Source organism: Pseudophryne corroboree, chromosome 1 (assembly GCF_028390025.1).
Source record: "Pseudophryne corroboree isolate aPseCor3 chromosome 1, aPseCor3.hap2, whole genome shotgun sequence".
Lineage (NCBI taxonomy): Eukaryota > Metazoa > Chordata > Amphibia > Anura > Myobatrachidae > Pseudophryne > Pseudophryne corroboree.
Genome location: NC_086444.1, coordinates 1,091,464,604 through 1,091,479,096, shown reverse-complemented (window position 1 = coordinate 1,091,479,096; position 14,493 = coordinate 1,091,464,604). Strand labels below are relative to the sequence as shown.

The window sequence follows — 14,493 nt, the reverse complement described above, 5'->3', positions numbered from 1 at the left end:
GTCTTTGCCCAGTTTTGTTCTATAACTGTTGTTCTAATTGTAAAATGCAATGGAATATGCTGCGCTCTATAAGAAACTGCTAATAAATAAATAAATAAATAAAATTTATCAGGTCAGCATGTGAGTGCCAATATGGTCGAACATGCAGCATGTTGCCAGAGACTGCATCAATATTCATCATATTTGCATGGATGATCTATCGACATGATGACCTGTCGACAGACTGTCCTTGGTGGTCTAGTGGTGTGTAGCGGGATATTCAGCGTCTTCTTCTGGGTTCCTGCAGTCATATGAGAAGCAGTTCTTGCAGTGGCATCTGACCAGTGCTGTTCCAGTGAGTATCCCCCCCCCCCCCCCCCCCAATTTCTCATCCTCCTTCACAGCCTAACCCTTTCAGCATGCTGGGAATGTCAACTTTTGACTTGGCCTAAATTTCAGATGTCGGCATTGTGAACAATGTCGACATTCTGTAAATGTCAACATGGCACCTGCCAATGTTGAACCGTGTCAATGTTCTAATGACTGGATTCCCTTCTTTCCTTCCCTCCGATCTTGACTTTTCTAGTCCTTCATGCCCAGAATACACTGCTCCTAGAATGACAAGCTCATCACTTACTGTGGCTTTGCTTCCACGCCTATAAAAGAAAAGAACTGGCCAACCATATCTGAAAAGTCAGCAAAGCTCCCCATTTTATTATCCCTCATGTTTCTTTAGCAACAACAGTAAAGGGAAAGCCCAGGAAGTGACCGACCATTCCTCCAGACTGCCACTTATGGACATAGGAAGGCATTGATTGGAAGGCATGAGTGATCTGCTACGTCAATGGAAATGCCAACGCCAGACTTAGCATTACTATATTTTCATGGGGTCCACACTAAAACTATTTACTCATATCTCATAGGCATTTACACATGCTTCATGATTCCAGAATAGGACAGAAAACCTGGTTGATCAAATTTGTATCTAGTTTTAAAACAAATCCAACACTGCCCTGAGTATTGTTCATGGAGGCCAAATGACTTCCCCATTCAGAACCCCTATTGCAAATCACAGCTGGAAATGGCTACTGATGATTATGGGGAAAAAAAACAATTATCTGCCTGAAATCGCCAGGGTATCTGCTTGGCAGGATCATTAATGTGTAATCAGGACATATATAAACAACTGTTTTCCATTATGTCCAGCATGTGAACATCAGGATGCCTCCTTTATGTGTCACATATAAAATAGTCCTCCTATCAAACATTGTTGGAGATGAGCTCAATACTATACCTCAATTAATTTACTTAGTAATGCCCTACTTCCCCTGTAGTGTTGCTACAGTATATTGTGCATTCTCAACCACTCTTTGGCCTGTAGTAGCAGATACTGTAAGTATGTCCTCCAAGCCTGGATGCAGGTGAACACTTAATCCATAGATTTATTCACTAACACACTCTCTTTGAGGGTTTCAGATGGAATGGGTAAAAGCTTCCTTTGCCCACAGTCAAGAGTTGTAGCGGACTCTCTGACATCTGCTATAGTTTTGACACCCTACATCACATGACCAGGTGCTAAATTCATACTTAGCATAGGGTAATAAATCTAGCTTCTGAGGCTTCCTGCAGCTTCTTTGCCTCCGAATCAGCACCATATTGTGTAATCCCTCCCATAAAGCTAGTGGTGACAACTCACCCCCTATAGCAGGCATTCCCAACCACGGTCCTCAAGGCACACCAACAGTGCAGGTTTTAGTGATATCCAGGCTCCAGCACAGGTGACTTAATTAGTAGCTCAGTTATTTTGATTTAACCATCTGTGCTGCAGCCTGGATATCACTAAAACCTGCATTGTCGGTGTGCCTTGAGGACCGTGGTTGAAAATGCCTGCCCTATAGCCTGAACACTTCCTATTTGGCTTAATTATTATTACAGGTTGAGTATCCCATATCCAAATATTCCGAAATACGGAATATTCCGAAATACAGACTTTTTTTAGTGAGAGCGAGATAGTGAAACCTTTATTTTTTGATGGCTCAATGTACACAAACTTTGTTTAATACACAAAGTTATTAAAAATATTGTATTAAATGACCTTTAGGCTGTGTGTATAAGGTGTATATGAAACATAAATGAATTGTGTGAATATAGACACACTTTGTTTAATGCACAAAGTTATAAAAAATATTGGCTAAAATGACATTCAGGCTGCGTGTATAAGGTGTATATGTAACATAAATGCATTCTGTGCTTAGACTTAGGTCCATTCACCATGATATCTCATTATGGTATGCAATTATTCCAAAATACGGAAAAATCCCATATCCAAAATACCTCTGGTCCCAAGCATTTTGGATAAGGGAGACTCAACCTGTAATTAATGGGGGATGCAGCCTCACCAGCATCACTACTGGGAGGAGGTGCGCCCCCCAACAGTGTCACAAATGGGGGCATGCTTGGCACTGACAGAGCACTGGGCTTCCCCCAACCTCTCCCCATGCGCATCTATTCACATGGTGGCAGCAGGCTGTTTTAGCAGGGTGCCTGTAAAAGTTCAGGGAGCATTTTACCCTTACAAAATCGGGCAAGGCGTAGCACCCTGCTAAAACAGCCTAGTTTAAACTAAAGACTAATTATTATTATTAATATTCTTTATTTATATGGGGCCACAACGGGCATAAACAGAAACAGTATGAACAAAACAAGAAAAAAGTGACTTACAGTACAGAATATTGCAGACATGGGCATGGTTTATAAACATTTCTGCAGTCATATTAGTCATATAAGCAGGGAGACAGAAACCAAGGGTTAACTTCCATTGAAGGCAGTGGGGAGGAGATGAAGGTAAAAACAGGATTTTAATATCTACCGGTAAATCCTTTTCTCTTACGTCCTAGAGGATGCTGGGGACTCCGTAAGGACCATGGGGTATAGACGGGCTCCGCAGGAGACATGGGCACCTAAAAGAACTTTTCCTATGGGTGTGCACTGGCTCCTCCCTCTATGCCCCTCCTCCAGACCTCAGTTAGATTCTGTGCCCAGAGGAGAAGGGTACACTGCAGAGAGCTCTCCTGAGTTTCCTGTGGAAAAAGAATTTTGTTAGGTTTTTTTATTTTCAGGGAGTCCTGTTGGTGTTATGATTCCAATACTCCGGTCTGGGGAGATCTTATAGCAAGGACCCGAGTACTGGAACGTAATGCTGGGAAATGGGAGTGGGAATGGGAATAGCCCCTGGCGCCCTATCTCCGTTGTCTCGCCCGTGTTGTCAGAAATCTCTTGCGAGACTATGGTTGCTTGAGCCCATGGCAGCCGCGTTTGAAGGGCGGATTACGTCTGCCCAACTCCGATGCCCCCTCAGGTCTTAATGGGAGACATAGAGAAATCCGAGACAGGGTGATAACAAGGGGCCCTCTAACTAACAACAAAGCCAGGGGCTATACACTAACTTTAAACTAGAGTATGTGCGGAAAAACCACCAGGGAAAAGGACAACCAAAATACCCACTTGTCCACTCTCCTACTCGGCACCGCCGAGTTCCGGAGAGGACTGTGGGAGCGGAAACCTCCGCAAATGCTCCAAAACAGAATACAAGATGAAGCGACCTAGGCCGCAGCACGCGGCAGAGCCGCCACTCACGAAAACCACTTGAGATCCTCTAGCGACTGTTGCGGGTAATTGAGGACCGGAAGGCTCCTTGGGATGAGATGACAACTCCAAGATTCAGGAACTCTGAGGACAGGAATGACCGGACACAGCAGAACTGGAACAGACGTTCAGCAAACCAAAGCAGCATGCAGGAAGCTATAACCGGCGTCTGTGTGAAGCACTGAGAAGGCTTTAAGCACTGCATCCTCCAATCAGAGTTCAGAGGCCGATTAACATAAATGTCGTGCAGCTGCCATGCTGCACGACCAGAAGACCAGTGTGTTTAATTACTTGATTGACCCTGCAACGGGGAACGCGGTCCGCCCGTGGCGTCCCCGTTGCTAGGGTCCTGGTGGCTGAGCGTGCCCGGCGTCCTAGTGTTGCTAGGGACCCGGCGGCTCAGCGCGCACGGCGTCTCAGCGTTGCTAGGGACCCGGCGGCTCAGCCCGCTCGGCGTCCCTAGTTTCTAGGCGCCGGGCCGCAACGAGATCTCGGACCGCGGCGCCTAACAGTACCCCCCCTTGAGGAGGGGTCAAAGAACCCCTAAAGCCAGGTTTCTGAGGAAATTCCCAAAAAAATGATTTCTTGAGTTTAGGGGCATGAAGATCCTTATCCAGGACCCAAGACCTTTCCTCCGCACCATAGCCTTTCCAGTGAACCAAAAAATAAAGCCGACCCCGGGACATTTTAGAATCAAGAATCTTCTCTACCAAGAACTCCTGTTGTCCCTGAACATCCACTGGAGATCTACCCTGAGAGGTCCTCCGAGGAAATCTACTGGAAGAAACATATTGGGGTAAATTTACTAAGATTCGTAATTTCCGAAAAAAGGTCAAAGTTCAATCACGAATGACATCGACAGTGTAAAACTGCAACTTTTTGAATTGATTACGATGGATTTACTAAGCTGTCGTATTCGGGTTTTTCTTTTCTTCCGATGTCGATGTCATTCGTTTTTTTTTACCTATTTTTACGGCAGTGATTAGCAAAACACTGCCGTTTTTTTTTACAATCAATCTCGGCCGGATCTGTGTGATCCGTGCTGGGGTTCTTATTTTTTTTTTTTTTAATTAAACAATGTAAAATCCCAAAAAAAAATGCGTGGGGTCCCCCCTCCTAAGCATAACCAGCCTCGGGCTCTTTGAGCCGATCCTGGTTGCAGAAATATGGGGGGAAAAATGACAGGGGTTCCCCCATATTTAAGCAACCAGCATCGGGCTCTGCGCCTGGTCCTGGTCCCAAAAATACGGGGGACAAAAAGAGTAGGGGTCCCCCGTATTTTTAAAACCAGCACCGGGCTCCACTAGCTGGACAGATAATGCCACAGCCGGGGGTCACTTTTATATAGTGCCCTGCGGCCGTGGCATCAAAAATCCAACTAGTCACCCCTGGCCGGGGTACCCTGGGGGAGTGGGGACCCCTTCAATCAAGGGGTCCCCCCCCCAGCCACCCAAGGGCCAGGGGTGAAGCCCGAGGCTGCCCCCCCCCCCATCCAATGGGCTGCGGATGGGGAGGCTGATAGCCTTTGTTGTAAAAGAAAAGATATTGTTTTTAGTAGCAGTACTACAAGGCCCAGCAAGCCTCCCCCGCATGCTGGTACTTGGAGAACCACAAGTACCAGCATGCGACGGAAAAACGGGCCCGCTGGTACCTGTAGTACTACTACTAAAAAAATACCCAAAAAAAGACAAGACACACACACCGTGAAAGTATAATTTTATTACATACATACACACATACATACATACTTACCTTAAGTTCCCACGCAGGTCGGTCCTCTTCTCCAGTAGAATCCAAGGGGTACCTGTTGAAGAAATTATACTCACGAGATCCAGGGGTCCAGGCTCCTCGGGAAATCCTGGGGTAATCCACGTACTTGACAAAAAAAACAAAACGGTGTCCCGACCACTAACTGAAAGGGGACCCATGTTTGCACATGGGTCACCTTTCCACGAATGCCAGAAAGCCACTTTGACTTCTGTCTAAGTGGGTTTCTTCAGCCAATCAGGGAGTGCCACGTTGTAGCACTCTCCTGATCAGCTGTGTGCTCCTGTCCTCACTGACAGGCGGCACACGGCAGTGTTACAATGTAGCGCCTATGCGCTACATTGTAACCAATGATGGGAACTTTCTGCCCTGCGGTTGACCTAAAGTGACGTCACCGCTGAGCTGAAAGTTCCCATCATTGGTTACAATGTAGCGCATAGGCGCTACATTGTAACACTGCCGTGTGCCGCCTGTCAGTGAGGACAGGAGCACACAGCTGATCAGGAGAGTGCTACAACGTGGCACTCCCTGATTGGCTGAAGAAACCCACTTAGACAGAAGTCAAAGTGGCTTTCTGGCATTCGTGGAAAGGTGACCCATGTGCAAACATGGGTCCCCTTTCAGTTCGTGGTCGGGACACCGTTTTTTTTTTTTCTGTCAAGTACGTGGATTACCCCTGGATTTCCCGAGGAGCCTGGACCCCTGGATCTCGTGAGTATAATTTCTTCAACAGGTACCCCTTGGATTCTACTGGAGAAGAGGACCGACCTGCGTGGGAACTTAAGGTAAGTATGTATGTATGTGTGTATGTATGTAATAAAATTATACTTTCACGGTGTGTGTGTCTTGTCTTTTTTTGGGTATTTTTTTAGTAGTAGTACTACAGGTACCAGCGGGCCCGTTTTTCCGTCGCATGCTGGTACTTGTGGTTCTCCAAGTACCAGCATGCGGGGGAGGCTTGCTGGGCCTTGTAGTACTGCTACTAAAAACAATATCTTTTCTTTTACAACAAAGGCTATCAGCCTCCCCATCCGCAGCCCATTGGATGGGGGGGGACAGCCTCGGGCTTCACCCCTGGCCCTTGGGTGGCTGGGGGGGGGGACCCCTTGATTGAAGGGGTCCCCACTCCCCCAGGGTACCCCGGCCAGGGGTGACTAGTTGGATTTTTGATGCCACGGCCGCAGGGCACTATATAAAAGTGACCCCCGGCTGTGGCATTATCTGTCCAGCTAGTGGAGCCCGGTGCTGGTTTTAAAAATACGGGGGACCCCTACTCTTTTTGTCCCCCGTATTTTTGGGACCAGGACCAGGCGCAGAGCCCGATGCTGGTTGCTTAAATATGGGGGAACCCCTGTCATTTTTTCCCCCATATTTCTGCAACCAGGATCGGCTCAAAGAGCCCGAGGCTGGTTATGCTTAGGAGGGGGGACCCCACGCAATTTTTTTTGAAAAAATAATCACTTTCCCACCCCTTCCCACTGATATACATGCACGGATCTCATGGATCCGTGCATGCCTATCCAATCACGAATAAAAAAAGCAGGTCTGTTTTTTTTTAGCACTTTTTTACGAGTTGTAATTTTTCACGGCAGTGTTTGTTCTTTTTTTGCTTTGCACTTCTTAGTAAATGACCGAGATTCATACTTAAACAGCCGCGTTTTGACCGATGGTGTATTCATTCGTAATTTTTTACCTGAACTTGCAAAAAATTACGAATGCCCTCATCACTGCCGTGATTAGTGCTTAGTAAATTACCGAGATGACACTTTGATGAAAAAACGGCATCTCGGTCAAAATCGGGAGCTTAGTAAATTTACCCCATTGTTTCAACAGGGAACAGTGAAAAGTATTTCCAATTCTGAGAGATCTTGGTAAACATAGCCGAAAGACAACTGGGTTGACCTTCTTAATGATAAGAAATGGTCCAATAAATTTGGGTCCCAGTCTAGCCGAGGATTGTCGAAGCTTGATGTTGCGAGTTGACAACCGCACCTTATCTCCCACCTTAAAAGTGCAAGGACGTCGGAGCCTATCGGAAAATGTCTTTTCTCGAAAGGCCGCCTTTCTGAGAGCAAGGTGCACTTTTTTCCAAATTGCTCTGAGATGGGAGGTTAAGGTCAGCGAGGAGACTGGAGAATGATGAAAAAAAGAATTGGCTCTGGGGTGAAAACCAAAAACTGAAAAGAATGGAGACTCTTTGGTGGAGGAATGACAAGAGTTATTATAAGCAAATTCAGCCAAAGGGAGAAACTCGGACCAATCATTCTGGAGTTTGGCTGAATACAAACGTAAATACTGTTTTAATGACTGGTTGACTCGTTCGGTTTGCCCGTTAGATTGTGGGTGGTAACCAGACGTTAAAGACAGTTTCATCTTCAATGAGGCACAAAAACGTTTCCAGAATTGTGCGATGAATTGTGGACCCCGATCAGAAACAATATCAGTGGGCAAACCATGAAGCCTGAACACATGGTGGAGAAACAAAACTGCCAACCCTTGAGCAGAAGGCAAACGAGGAAGAGCAATAAAATGAGCCATTTTACTAAAACGGTCCACTACCACCCAAATGACTCAGAATCCGGCTGAAAGGGGAAGGTCAACCACGAAATCCATGGAAATATGAGACCATGGCCTAAGAGGAACAGTTAAAGGCATGAGTTGCCCGATAGGCAAGGAACGAGGAACCTTATGCTGTGCACAAACCTGACAGGAATGGACGAATTCCTTAACGTCTTTAGAAAGACTAGGCCACCACACTGAGCGAGAGACTAACTCCAAGGTCTTAGTGATACCCGGATGCCCTGAGACTTTGTTGTCATGAAACTCAGTTAAAACAGTGCCTCTCAAAAATTCAGGAACATAAAGACGACCAGCAGGAGTAAGTCTAGGAGCTTGGTGTTGAAGCTGGTTTAACTGGGTAAATAAATCCTGTGTGAGGCCTGCCAGGATGACCGAAGATGGAACTATGGGGGTAACAACAGGATTGCTATTGTGAACCGGAAGAAAGCTACGAGACAGGGCATCAGCTTTAGTATTCTTGGAACCAGGCCTGAAGGTGATTATAAACCTGAAACGAGTAAAAAATAATGCCCAACGTGCCTGCCGAGCATTAAGCCGTTTAGCAGATTCAATATATTGCAGGTTCTTATGGTCAGTAAAAACCGAAATAGTATGTCTAGCTCCCTCCAGCCAATGCCTCCATACCTCGAAAGCCCATTTTACTGCCAGTTACTCCCGATTACCAACGTCATAGTTGGATTCAGCGGAGGAGAATTTCCTGGACATGAAGGCACAAGGATGTAACTCCAGAGACTCCGGATCTTCCTGAGAAAGGATAGCCCCCACTCCAACCTCTGAGGCATCAACTTCCACAATAAAGGGCAGTTCCGGATTAGGATGTCTGAGGACAGGAGCCGAGACAAAGGCTTGTTTCAAGGCCCGGAAGGACAACTCAGCTTCATGCGACCAATTGGAGGGATCCGCTCCTTTTTTAGTCAGAGCTACAATGGGAGCGACCAGGTCAGAAAAAGAATGAATGAACCGCCTATAATAATTCGCAAACCCTAAAAAGCGCTGAATTGCTTTTAAATTAGTGGGTTGCGCCCAATTAAGGATGGCCTGGAGCTTCTTCGGTTCCATGGAAAACCCCTGGGGAGAAATTATGTACCCTAAAAAAGATACCTCTGTGATATGAAAATCACACTTCTCCAGCTTGGCATATAAATGATTCTCACGTAACTTTTGAAGAACCAGACGCACCTGGGTTACATGTTGTTCCATCGACTCAGAATAAATCAAGATGTCGTCTAAATAAACGACCACGAATTTCCCTAGGAAGTCACGGAGGACATCGTTAATGAGGTCTTGAAAAACCGCCGGAGCATTTGACAGGCCGAACGGCATCACCAGGTATTCATAGTGACCCGACTGAGTGCTGAAAGCTGTCTTCCACTCATCCCCAGATTTAATTCGGATGAGGTTGTAAGCTCCCCTAAGGTCAATTTTAGAGAAAATCACGGCGGAACGTAACTGATCAAAAAGCACAGAAATTAACGGCAAAGGATAGGTGTTTTTAACAGAGATCTTATTCAGAGCCCTAAAATCAATGCATGGTCTAAGCGAACCATCTTTTTTCTCCACAAAGAAAAAACCAGCACTCAAGGGAGATTTTGATGGTCTAATAAATCCCTTCTTTAGGCTTTCCTGAATATAATTATTCATGGCCGTGGTTTCTGGCCCGGACAAGGCATATAATCTCCCCTTAGGCAAAGTGGCACCTGGAACTAGTTCAATTGTACAATCATAGGACCGATGGGGAGGCAGAATGTCCGCATTGCCTTTAGAGAACACATCGGCAAAATCCTGGTATTCCACAGGAATGAGCTCTGGGACAACTGCTGCAACCCTGACAGGATAAGAAATACATTCTTTAGCACAAAAAGAACCCCATTGGGAAATCTCCCCGGACCGCCAATCAATGGTGGGATTATGAAAGGCAAGCCAAGGGTGACCCAAAACTACAGGAACTGCCGGGCAATGTGTAAGGTAGAACTCAATATCTTCAGAATGTAAGGCTCCTACTGTAAGTACTACTGGAGGTGTACAGTGAGTAATTACCCCATTGGAAAGCGGACCCCCATCTAAGCCGTGCATGGTGATACATCTATCTAACGGTAAATGTGGAATGCCTAAGGCCTTAGCCCAAGTTAAGTCCATAAAGTTTCCTGCAGCTCCACTATCGACAAAGGCAGACACTAATGAACTGAGGCTGCCAAAGGAAACCTTAACAGGGACTAATAGAGAATTGTTTGAGGAGATAAGCTGCAGACCTAAGTGAACCCCCTCACAATTCACCTGGTCAGAGTGTTTCCCAACTTGTTCGGGCAGTTACGAGCAAAGTGTCCCTTACCACCACAGTACAGACAAAGACCGGAATTTTGTCTTCTGGTTCTTTCCTCAGGAGACAGCCGCGAGAGACCCATCTGCATGGGTTCCTCGACGTCCTCTGGGAAGGTATAAACACAAGGACTAGGCCTTACAGTTGTTCCTCTTTCAGCCCTCCGCTCTCGGAGACGACGATCAATCTTTATAGCAAGCTCCATGAGTTTATCGAGAGTCTCAGGAGCGGGGTACTGGAGGAGACTGTCTTTAATAAATTCAGATAAACCGATGCGAAACTGACTGCGCAGGGCCGGGTCATTCCAGCCACAGTCGTTTGACCAACGGCGAAACTCGGTACAATAAACTTCCGCTGGATTTCTACCTTGTTTGAGAGCGCGCAGATGACTCTCAGCTGACGCCTCTCTATCAGGGTCATCATATAAGAGCCCTAATGACTTAAAAAAGGCATCTACAGATAACAACGCAGGATCCTCAGCTTTTAAACCAAACGCCCAGGTCTGAGGATCCCCCTGAAGTAATTAAATAATAATCCCAACCCGCTGAGATTCAGTACCAGAGGATGTAGGTCTTAAACGAAAATATAGCTTACAAGCTTCTTTAAAATTAAAAAAATCTTTTCTGTCACCGGAAAAACGGTCGGGTAAATGCATCTTTGGTTCAGGAACAACCCTCGGGGAGGCTCGCAAAAGGTCTTCCTGCGATCTCACCCGAAGAGAAAGATCCTGGACCATCTGAGTAAGTTCCTGAATCTGGTTGACTAAAAGCTGACCGGGATTTGGTTCTAAACCTGTCGGATTCATGAGGCCGATAAACTCTCACAAAAACAGAATGAGAAAAAATTAAACCCCCTTTAATTTTAAGTTTTGGTGGAGCCGGTTATAATGTTATGATTCCAATACTCCGGTCTGGGGAGATCTTATAGCAAGGACCCGAGTACTGGAACGTAATGCTGGGAAATGGGAGTGGGAACGGGAATAGCCCCTGGCGCCCTATCTCCGTTGTCTCGCCCGTGTTGTCAGAAATCTCTTGCGAGACTATGGTTGCTTGAGCCCATGGCAGCCGCGTTTGAAGGGCGGATTACGTCTGCCCAACTCCGATGCCCCCTCAGGTCTTAATGGGAGACAAAGAGAAATCCGAGACAGGGTGATAACAAGGGGCCCTCTAACTAACAACAAAGCCAGGGGCTATACACTAACTTTAAACTAGAGTATGTGAGGAAAAACCGCCAGGGAAAAGGACAACCAAAATACCCACTTGTCCACTCTCCTACTCGGCACTGCCGAGTTCCGGAGAGGACTGTGGGAGCGGAAACCTCCGCAAATGCTCCAAAACAGAATACAAGATGAAGTGACCTAGGCCGCAGCACGCGGCAGAGCCGCCACTCACGAAAACCACTTGAGATCCTCTAGCGACTGTTGCGGGTAATTGAGGACCGGAAGGCTCCTTGGGATGAGATGACAACTCCAAGATTCAGGAACTCTGAGGACAGGAATGACCGGACACAGCAGAACTGGAACAGACGTTCAGCAAACCAAAGCAGCATGCAGGAACCTATAACCGGCGTCTGTGTGAAGCACTGAGAAGGCTTTAAGCACTGCATCCTCCAATCAGGGTTCAGAGGCCGATTAACATAAATGTCGTGCAGCTGCCTTGCTGCACGACCAGAAGACCAGTGTGTTTAATTACTTGATTGACCCTGCAACGGGGAACGCGGTCCGCCCGTGGCGTCCCCGTTGCTAGGGTCCTGGCGGCTGAGCGCGCACGGCGTCCCAGCGTTGCTAGGGACCCGGCGGCTCAGCGCGCACGGCGTCCCAGCGTGGCTAGGGACCCGGCGGCTCAGCCCGCTCGGCGTCCCTAGTTGCTAGGCACCGGGCCGCAACGAGATCTCGGACCGCAGCGCCTAACAGTTGGCAACAGGCTTCCTGCATCGTGGGACTGAGGGGAGAGAAGCAGACCTACTTAACTGATAGGCTCTGCTTCTTAGGCTACTGGACACCATTAGCTCCAGAGGGAGTCGGAACACAGGTCTCACCCTGGGGTTCGTCCCGGAGCCGCGCCGCCGTCCTCCTCACAGATGCCGGAAGATAGAAGCCGGGTGAGTATGAGAAACAAGAAGACATCTCAGGCGGCAGAAGACTTAAGATCTTCATGAGGTACCGCTGCGCGCCATTGCTCCCATACACAACACACAGACAGCACTGATGGGTGCAGGGCGCAGGGGGGGGGGCGCCCTGGGCAGAAATAAACCTCGTTTTTGGGCAATAAGGTGCTATTAGGCTGCGGAGGCAGCAAATAGTTGATTCCCCGCCATTTTTGTGAAAATTGAAGAGGGACCGAAGCCCGCCGCTGGGGGGGCGGAGCTTGATCCCTCAGCACTAACCAGCGCCATTTTCTCCACAGAGCTGCATGAGAAACGCTGGCTCCCCGGACTCTCCCCTGCTGAACACTTCAGAGGTTGGAAAAAAGAAAGGGGGGGCACATTGGCGCGCAGTGAGTGGGAAATTGGATATATATATATATATATATATATTCCTATTCATATTCCAAAAGAAGGCGGCACTCAGAGACTTGTTAAATCACACAAAATTCTTTAGTGAACAAACTGCATGGATTACATCATCAACGTTTCGGGGCGTATAGCCCCTTCATCAGGATAACCCCACACTGCAAATAACACAACATTTATAGGTGCACTCACCCCTCCTCACCGTCCCCACTGGCTGCCGCCGCCGCCGTGTCCCAGGCCCGGCGTCCGTCTCCACGAGCAGAGCACTTCCGCCGGAAGTGACGTCGCGGGTCCCGGTCACGTTGCCGCGGCAACCTAACATCAACATAAACAAAACATACAAGTGAGAACAGCGATCTGTCAGTACCCACGTCAGTCACTTGTATGTTTTGTTTATGTTGATGTTAGGTTGCCGCGGCAACGTGACCGGGACCCGCGACGTCACTTCCGGCGGAAGTGCTCTGCTCGTGGAGACGGACGCCGGGCCTGGGACACGGCGGCGGCGGCAGCCAGTGGGGACGGTGAGGAGGGGTGAGTGCACCTATAAATGTTGTGTTATTTGCAGTGTGGGGTTATCCTGATGAAGGGGCTATACGCCCCGAAACGTTGATGATGTAATCCATGCAGTTTGTTCACTAAAGAATTTTGTGTGATTTAACAAGTCTCTGAGTGCCGCCTTCTTTTGGAATATGGATGGAGGTGCAACCTCATAGGATGGCACCTGAGCCAGATAGCCCATGGAGGTGTTCTGAGTGCCGGCCACTACATGGATATTTATATATATATATATATATATAAAATATAAAAGCGCTATCTGGTTTTTCCAGTGTCATTTGGGCGCTGGGTGTGTGCTGGCAACTCTCTTTCTGTCTCTCCTAAGGGCCTGGTTGGGGTTTTGCCCTCTTATAGGTATATCCCTGTGTGTGTGGGGGGTCGGTACGTGCGTGTCGACATGTCTGAAGCGGAAGGCTTCTCCAAGGAGGAGGTAGAGCAGATGAGTGGTGTGTCTCCGTCGGTAGTGCCGACTCAGGAATGGATGGACATGTGGCATATGTTGAATGCAAGTTGGACATCTTTACATAAGAGGCTAGATAAGGCTGAATTCGGGGAGGCGTCAGGGGGTCAATCCTCGGATTGGACCGACTCACAGGACCCGTCGGGGTCTCAAAAGCGTCCCTTGGCAAAAATTGTGGACACAACTACTGACACGGACTCTGATTCCAGTGTCGACTATGATGAAGCTAAATTGCACCCTAAGGTGACAAAGAGCATTCAGTGTATGATTATAGCAATAAGAGATGTGTTGCACATTGCTGATGAACCCTCTGTTCCTGACACGAGGGTACACATGTTTAAGGGAAAGAAACAGATAATAAACTTTCCCCCATCTCATGAACTTAATGAATTTTTTGAAAAAGCTTGGGAGACTCCGGATAAGAGACCGCAGATTCCCAAAAGAATTAATATGGCATACCCCTTCCCTACACAGGACAGGGTACGTTGGGAATCCTCTCCCACTGTGGACAAGGCTTTAACGCGCCTGTCAAAGAAAGTGGCGCTACCATCTTCAGACACAGCGACCCTCAAGGATCCTGCGGATCGCAGGCAAGAGACTACTTTAAAGTCTATTTATTCACTTACTGGAGCTTTGCTAAGACCGACAATTGCGTCGGCATGGGTATGTAGCGCAATTT

General features: G+C 47.6%; 2 long non-coding RNA genes across 4 annotated transcripts in view; one reads left to right on the top strand and one right to left on the bottom strand.

The window, feature by feature from the left end:
* Window positions 1–13,091, bottom strand: part of LOC134927312 (uncharacterized) — a 91,270-nt gene extending 78,179 nt beyond the window's left edge. Inside the window, exons 1-2 of the long non-coding RNA XR_010177609.1 lie at window positions 12,992–13,091; window positions 2,849–3,059 (exon numbers count right to left, since the gene is read on the bottom strand). This is a non-coding gene — a long non-coding RNA (uncharacterized LOC134927312). The remainder of the gene's footprint in view (window positions 1–2,848; window positions 3,060–12,991) is intronic.
* A 124-nt stretch (window positions 13,092–13,215) lies between these two features.
* LOC134927299 (uncharacterized) overlaps window positions 13,216–14,493 on the top strand; it is a 105,714-nt gene continuing 104,436 nt past the window's right edge. Inside the window, exon 1 of one of the 3 annotated variants that reach the window (XR_010177599.1) lies at window positions 13,216–13,330. This is a non-coding gene — a long non-coding RNA (uncharacterized LOC134927299). The remainder of the gene's footprint in view (window positions 13,331–14,493) is intronic. The other 2 variants (XR_010177602.1, XR_010177598.1) reach the window with 2 other exon arrangements.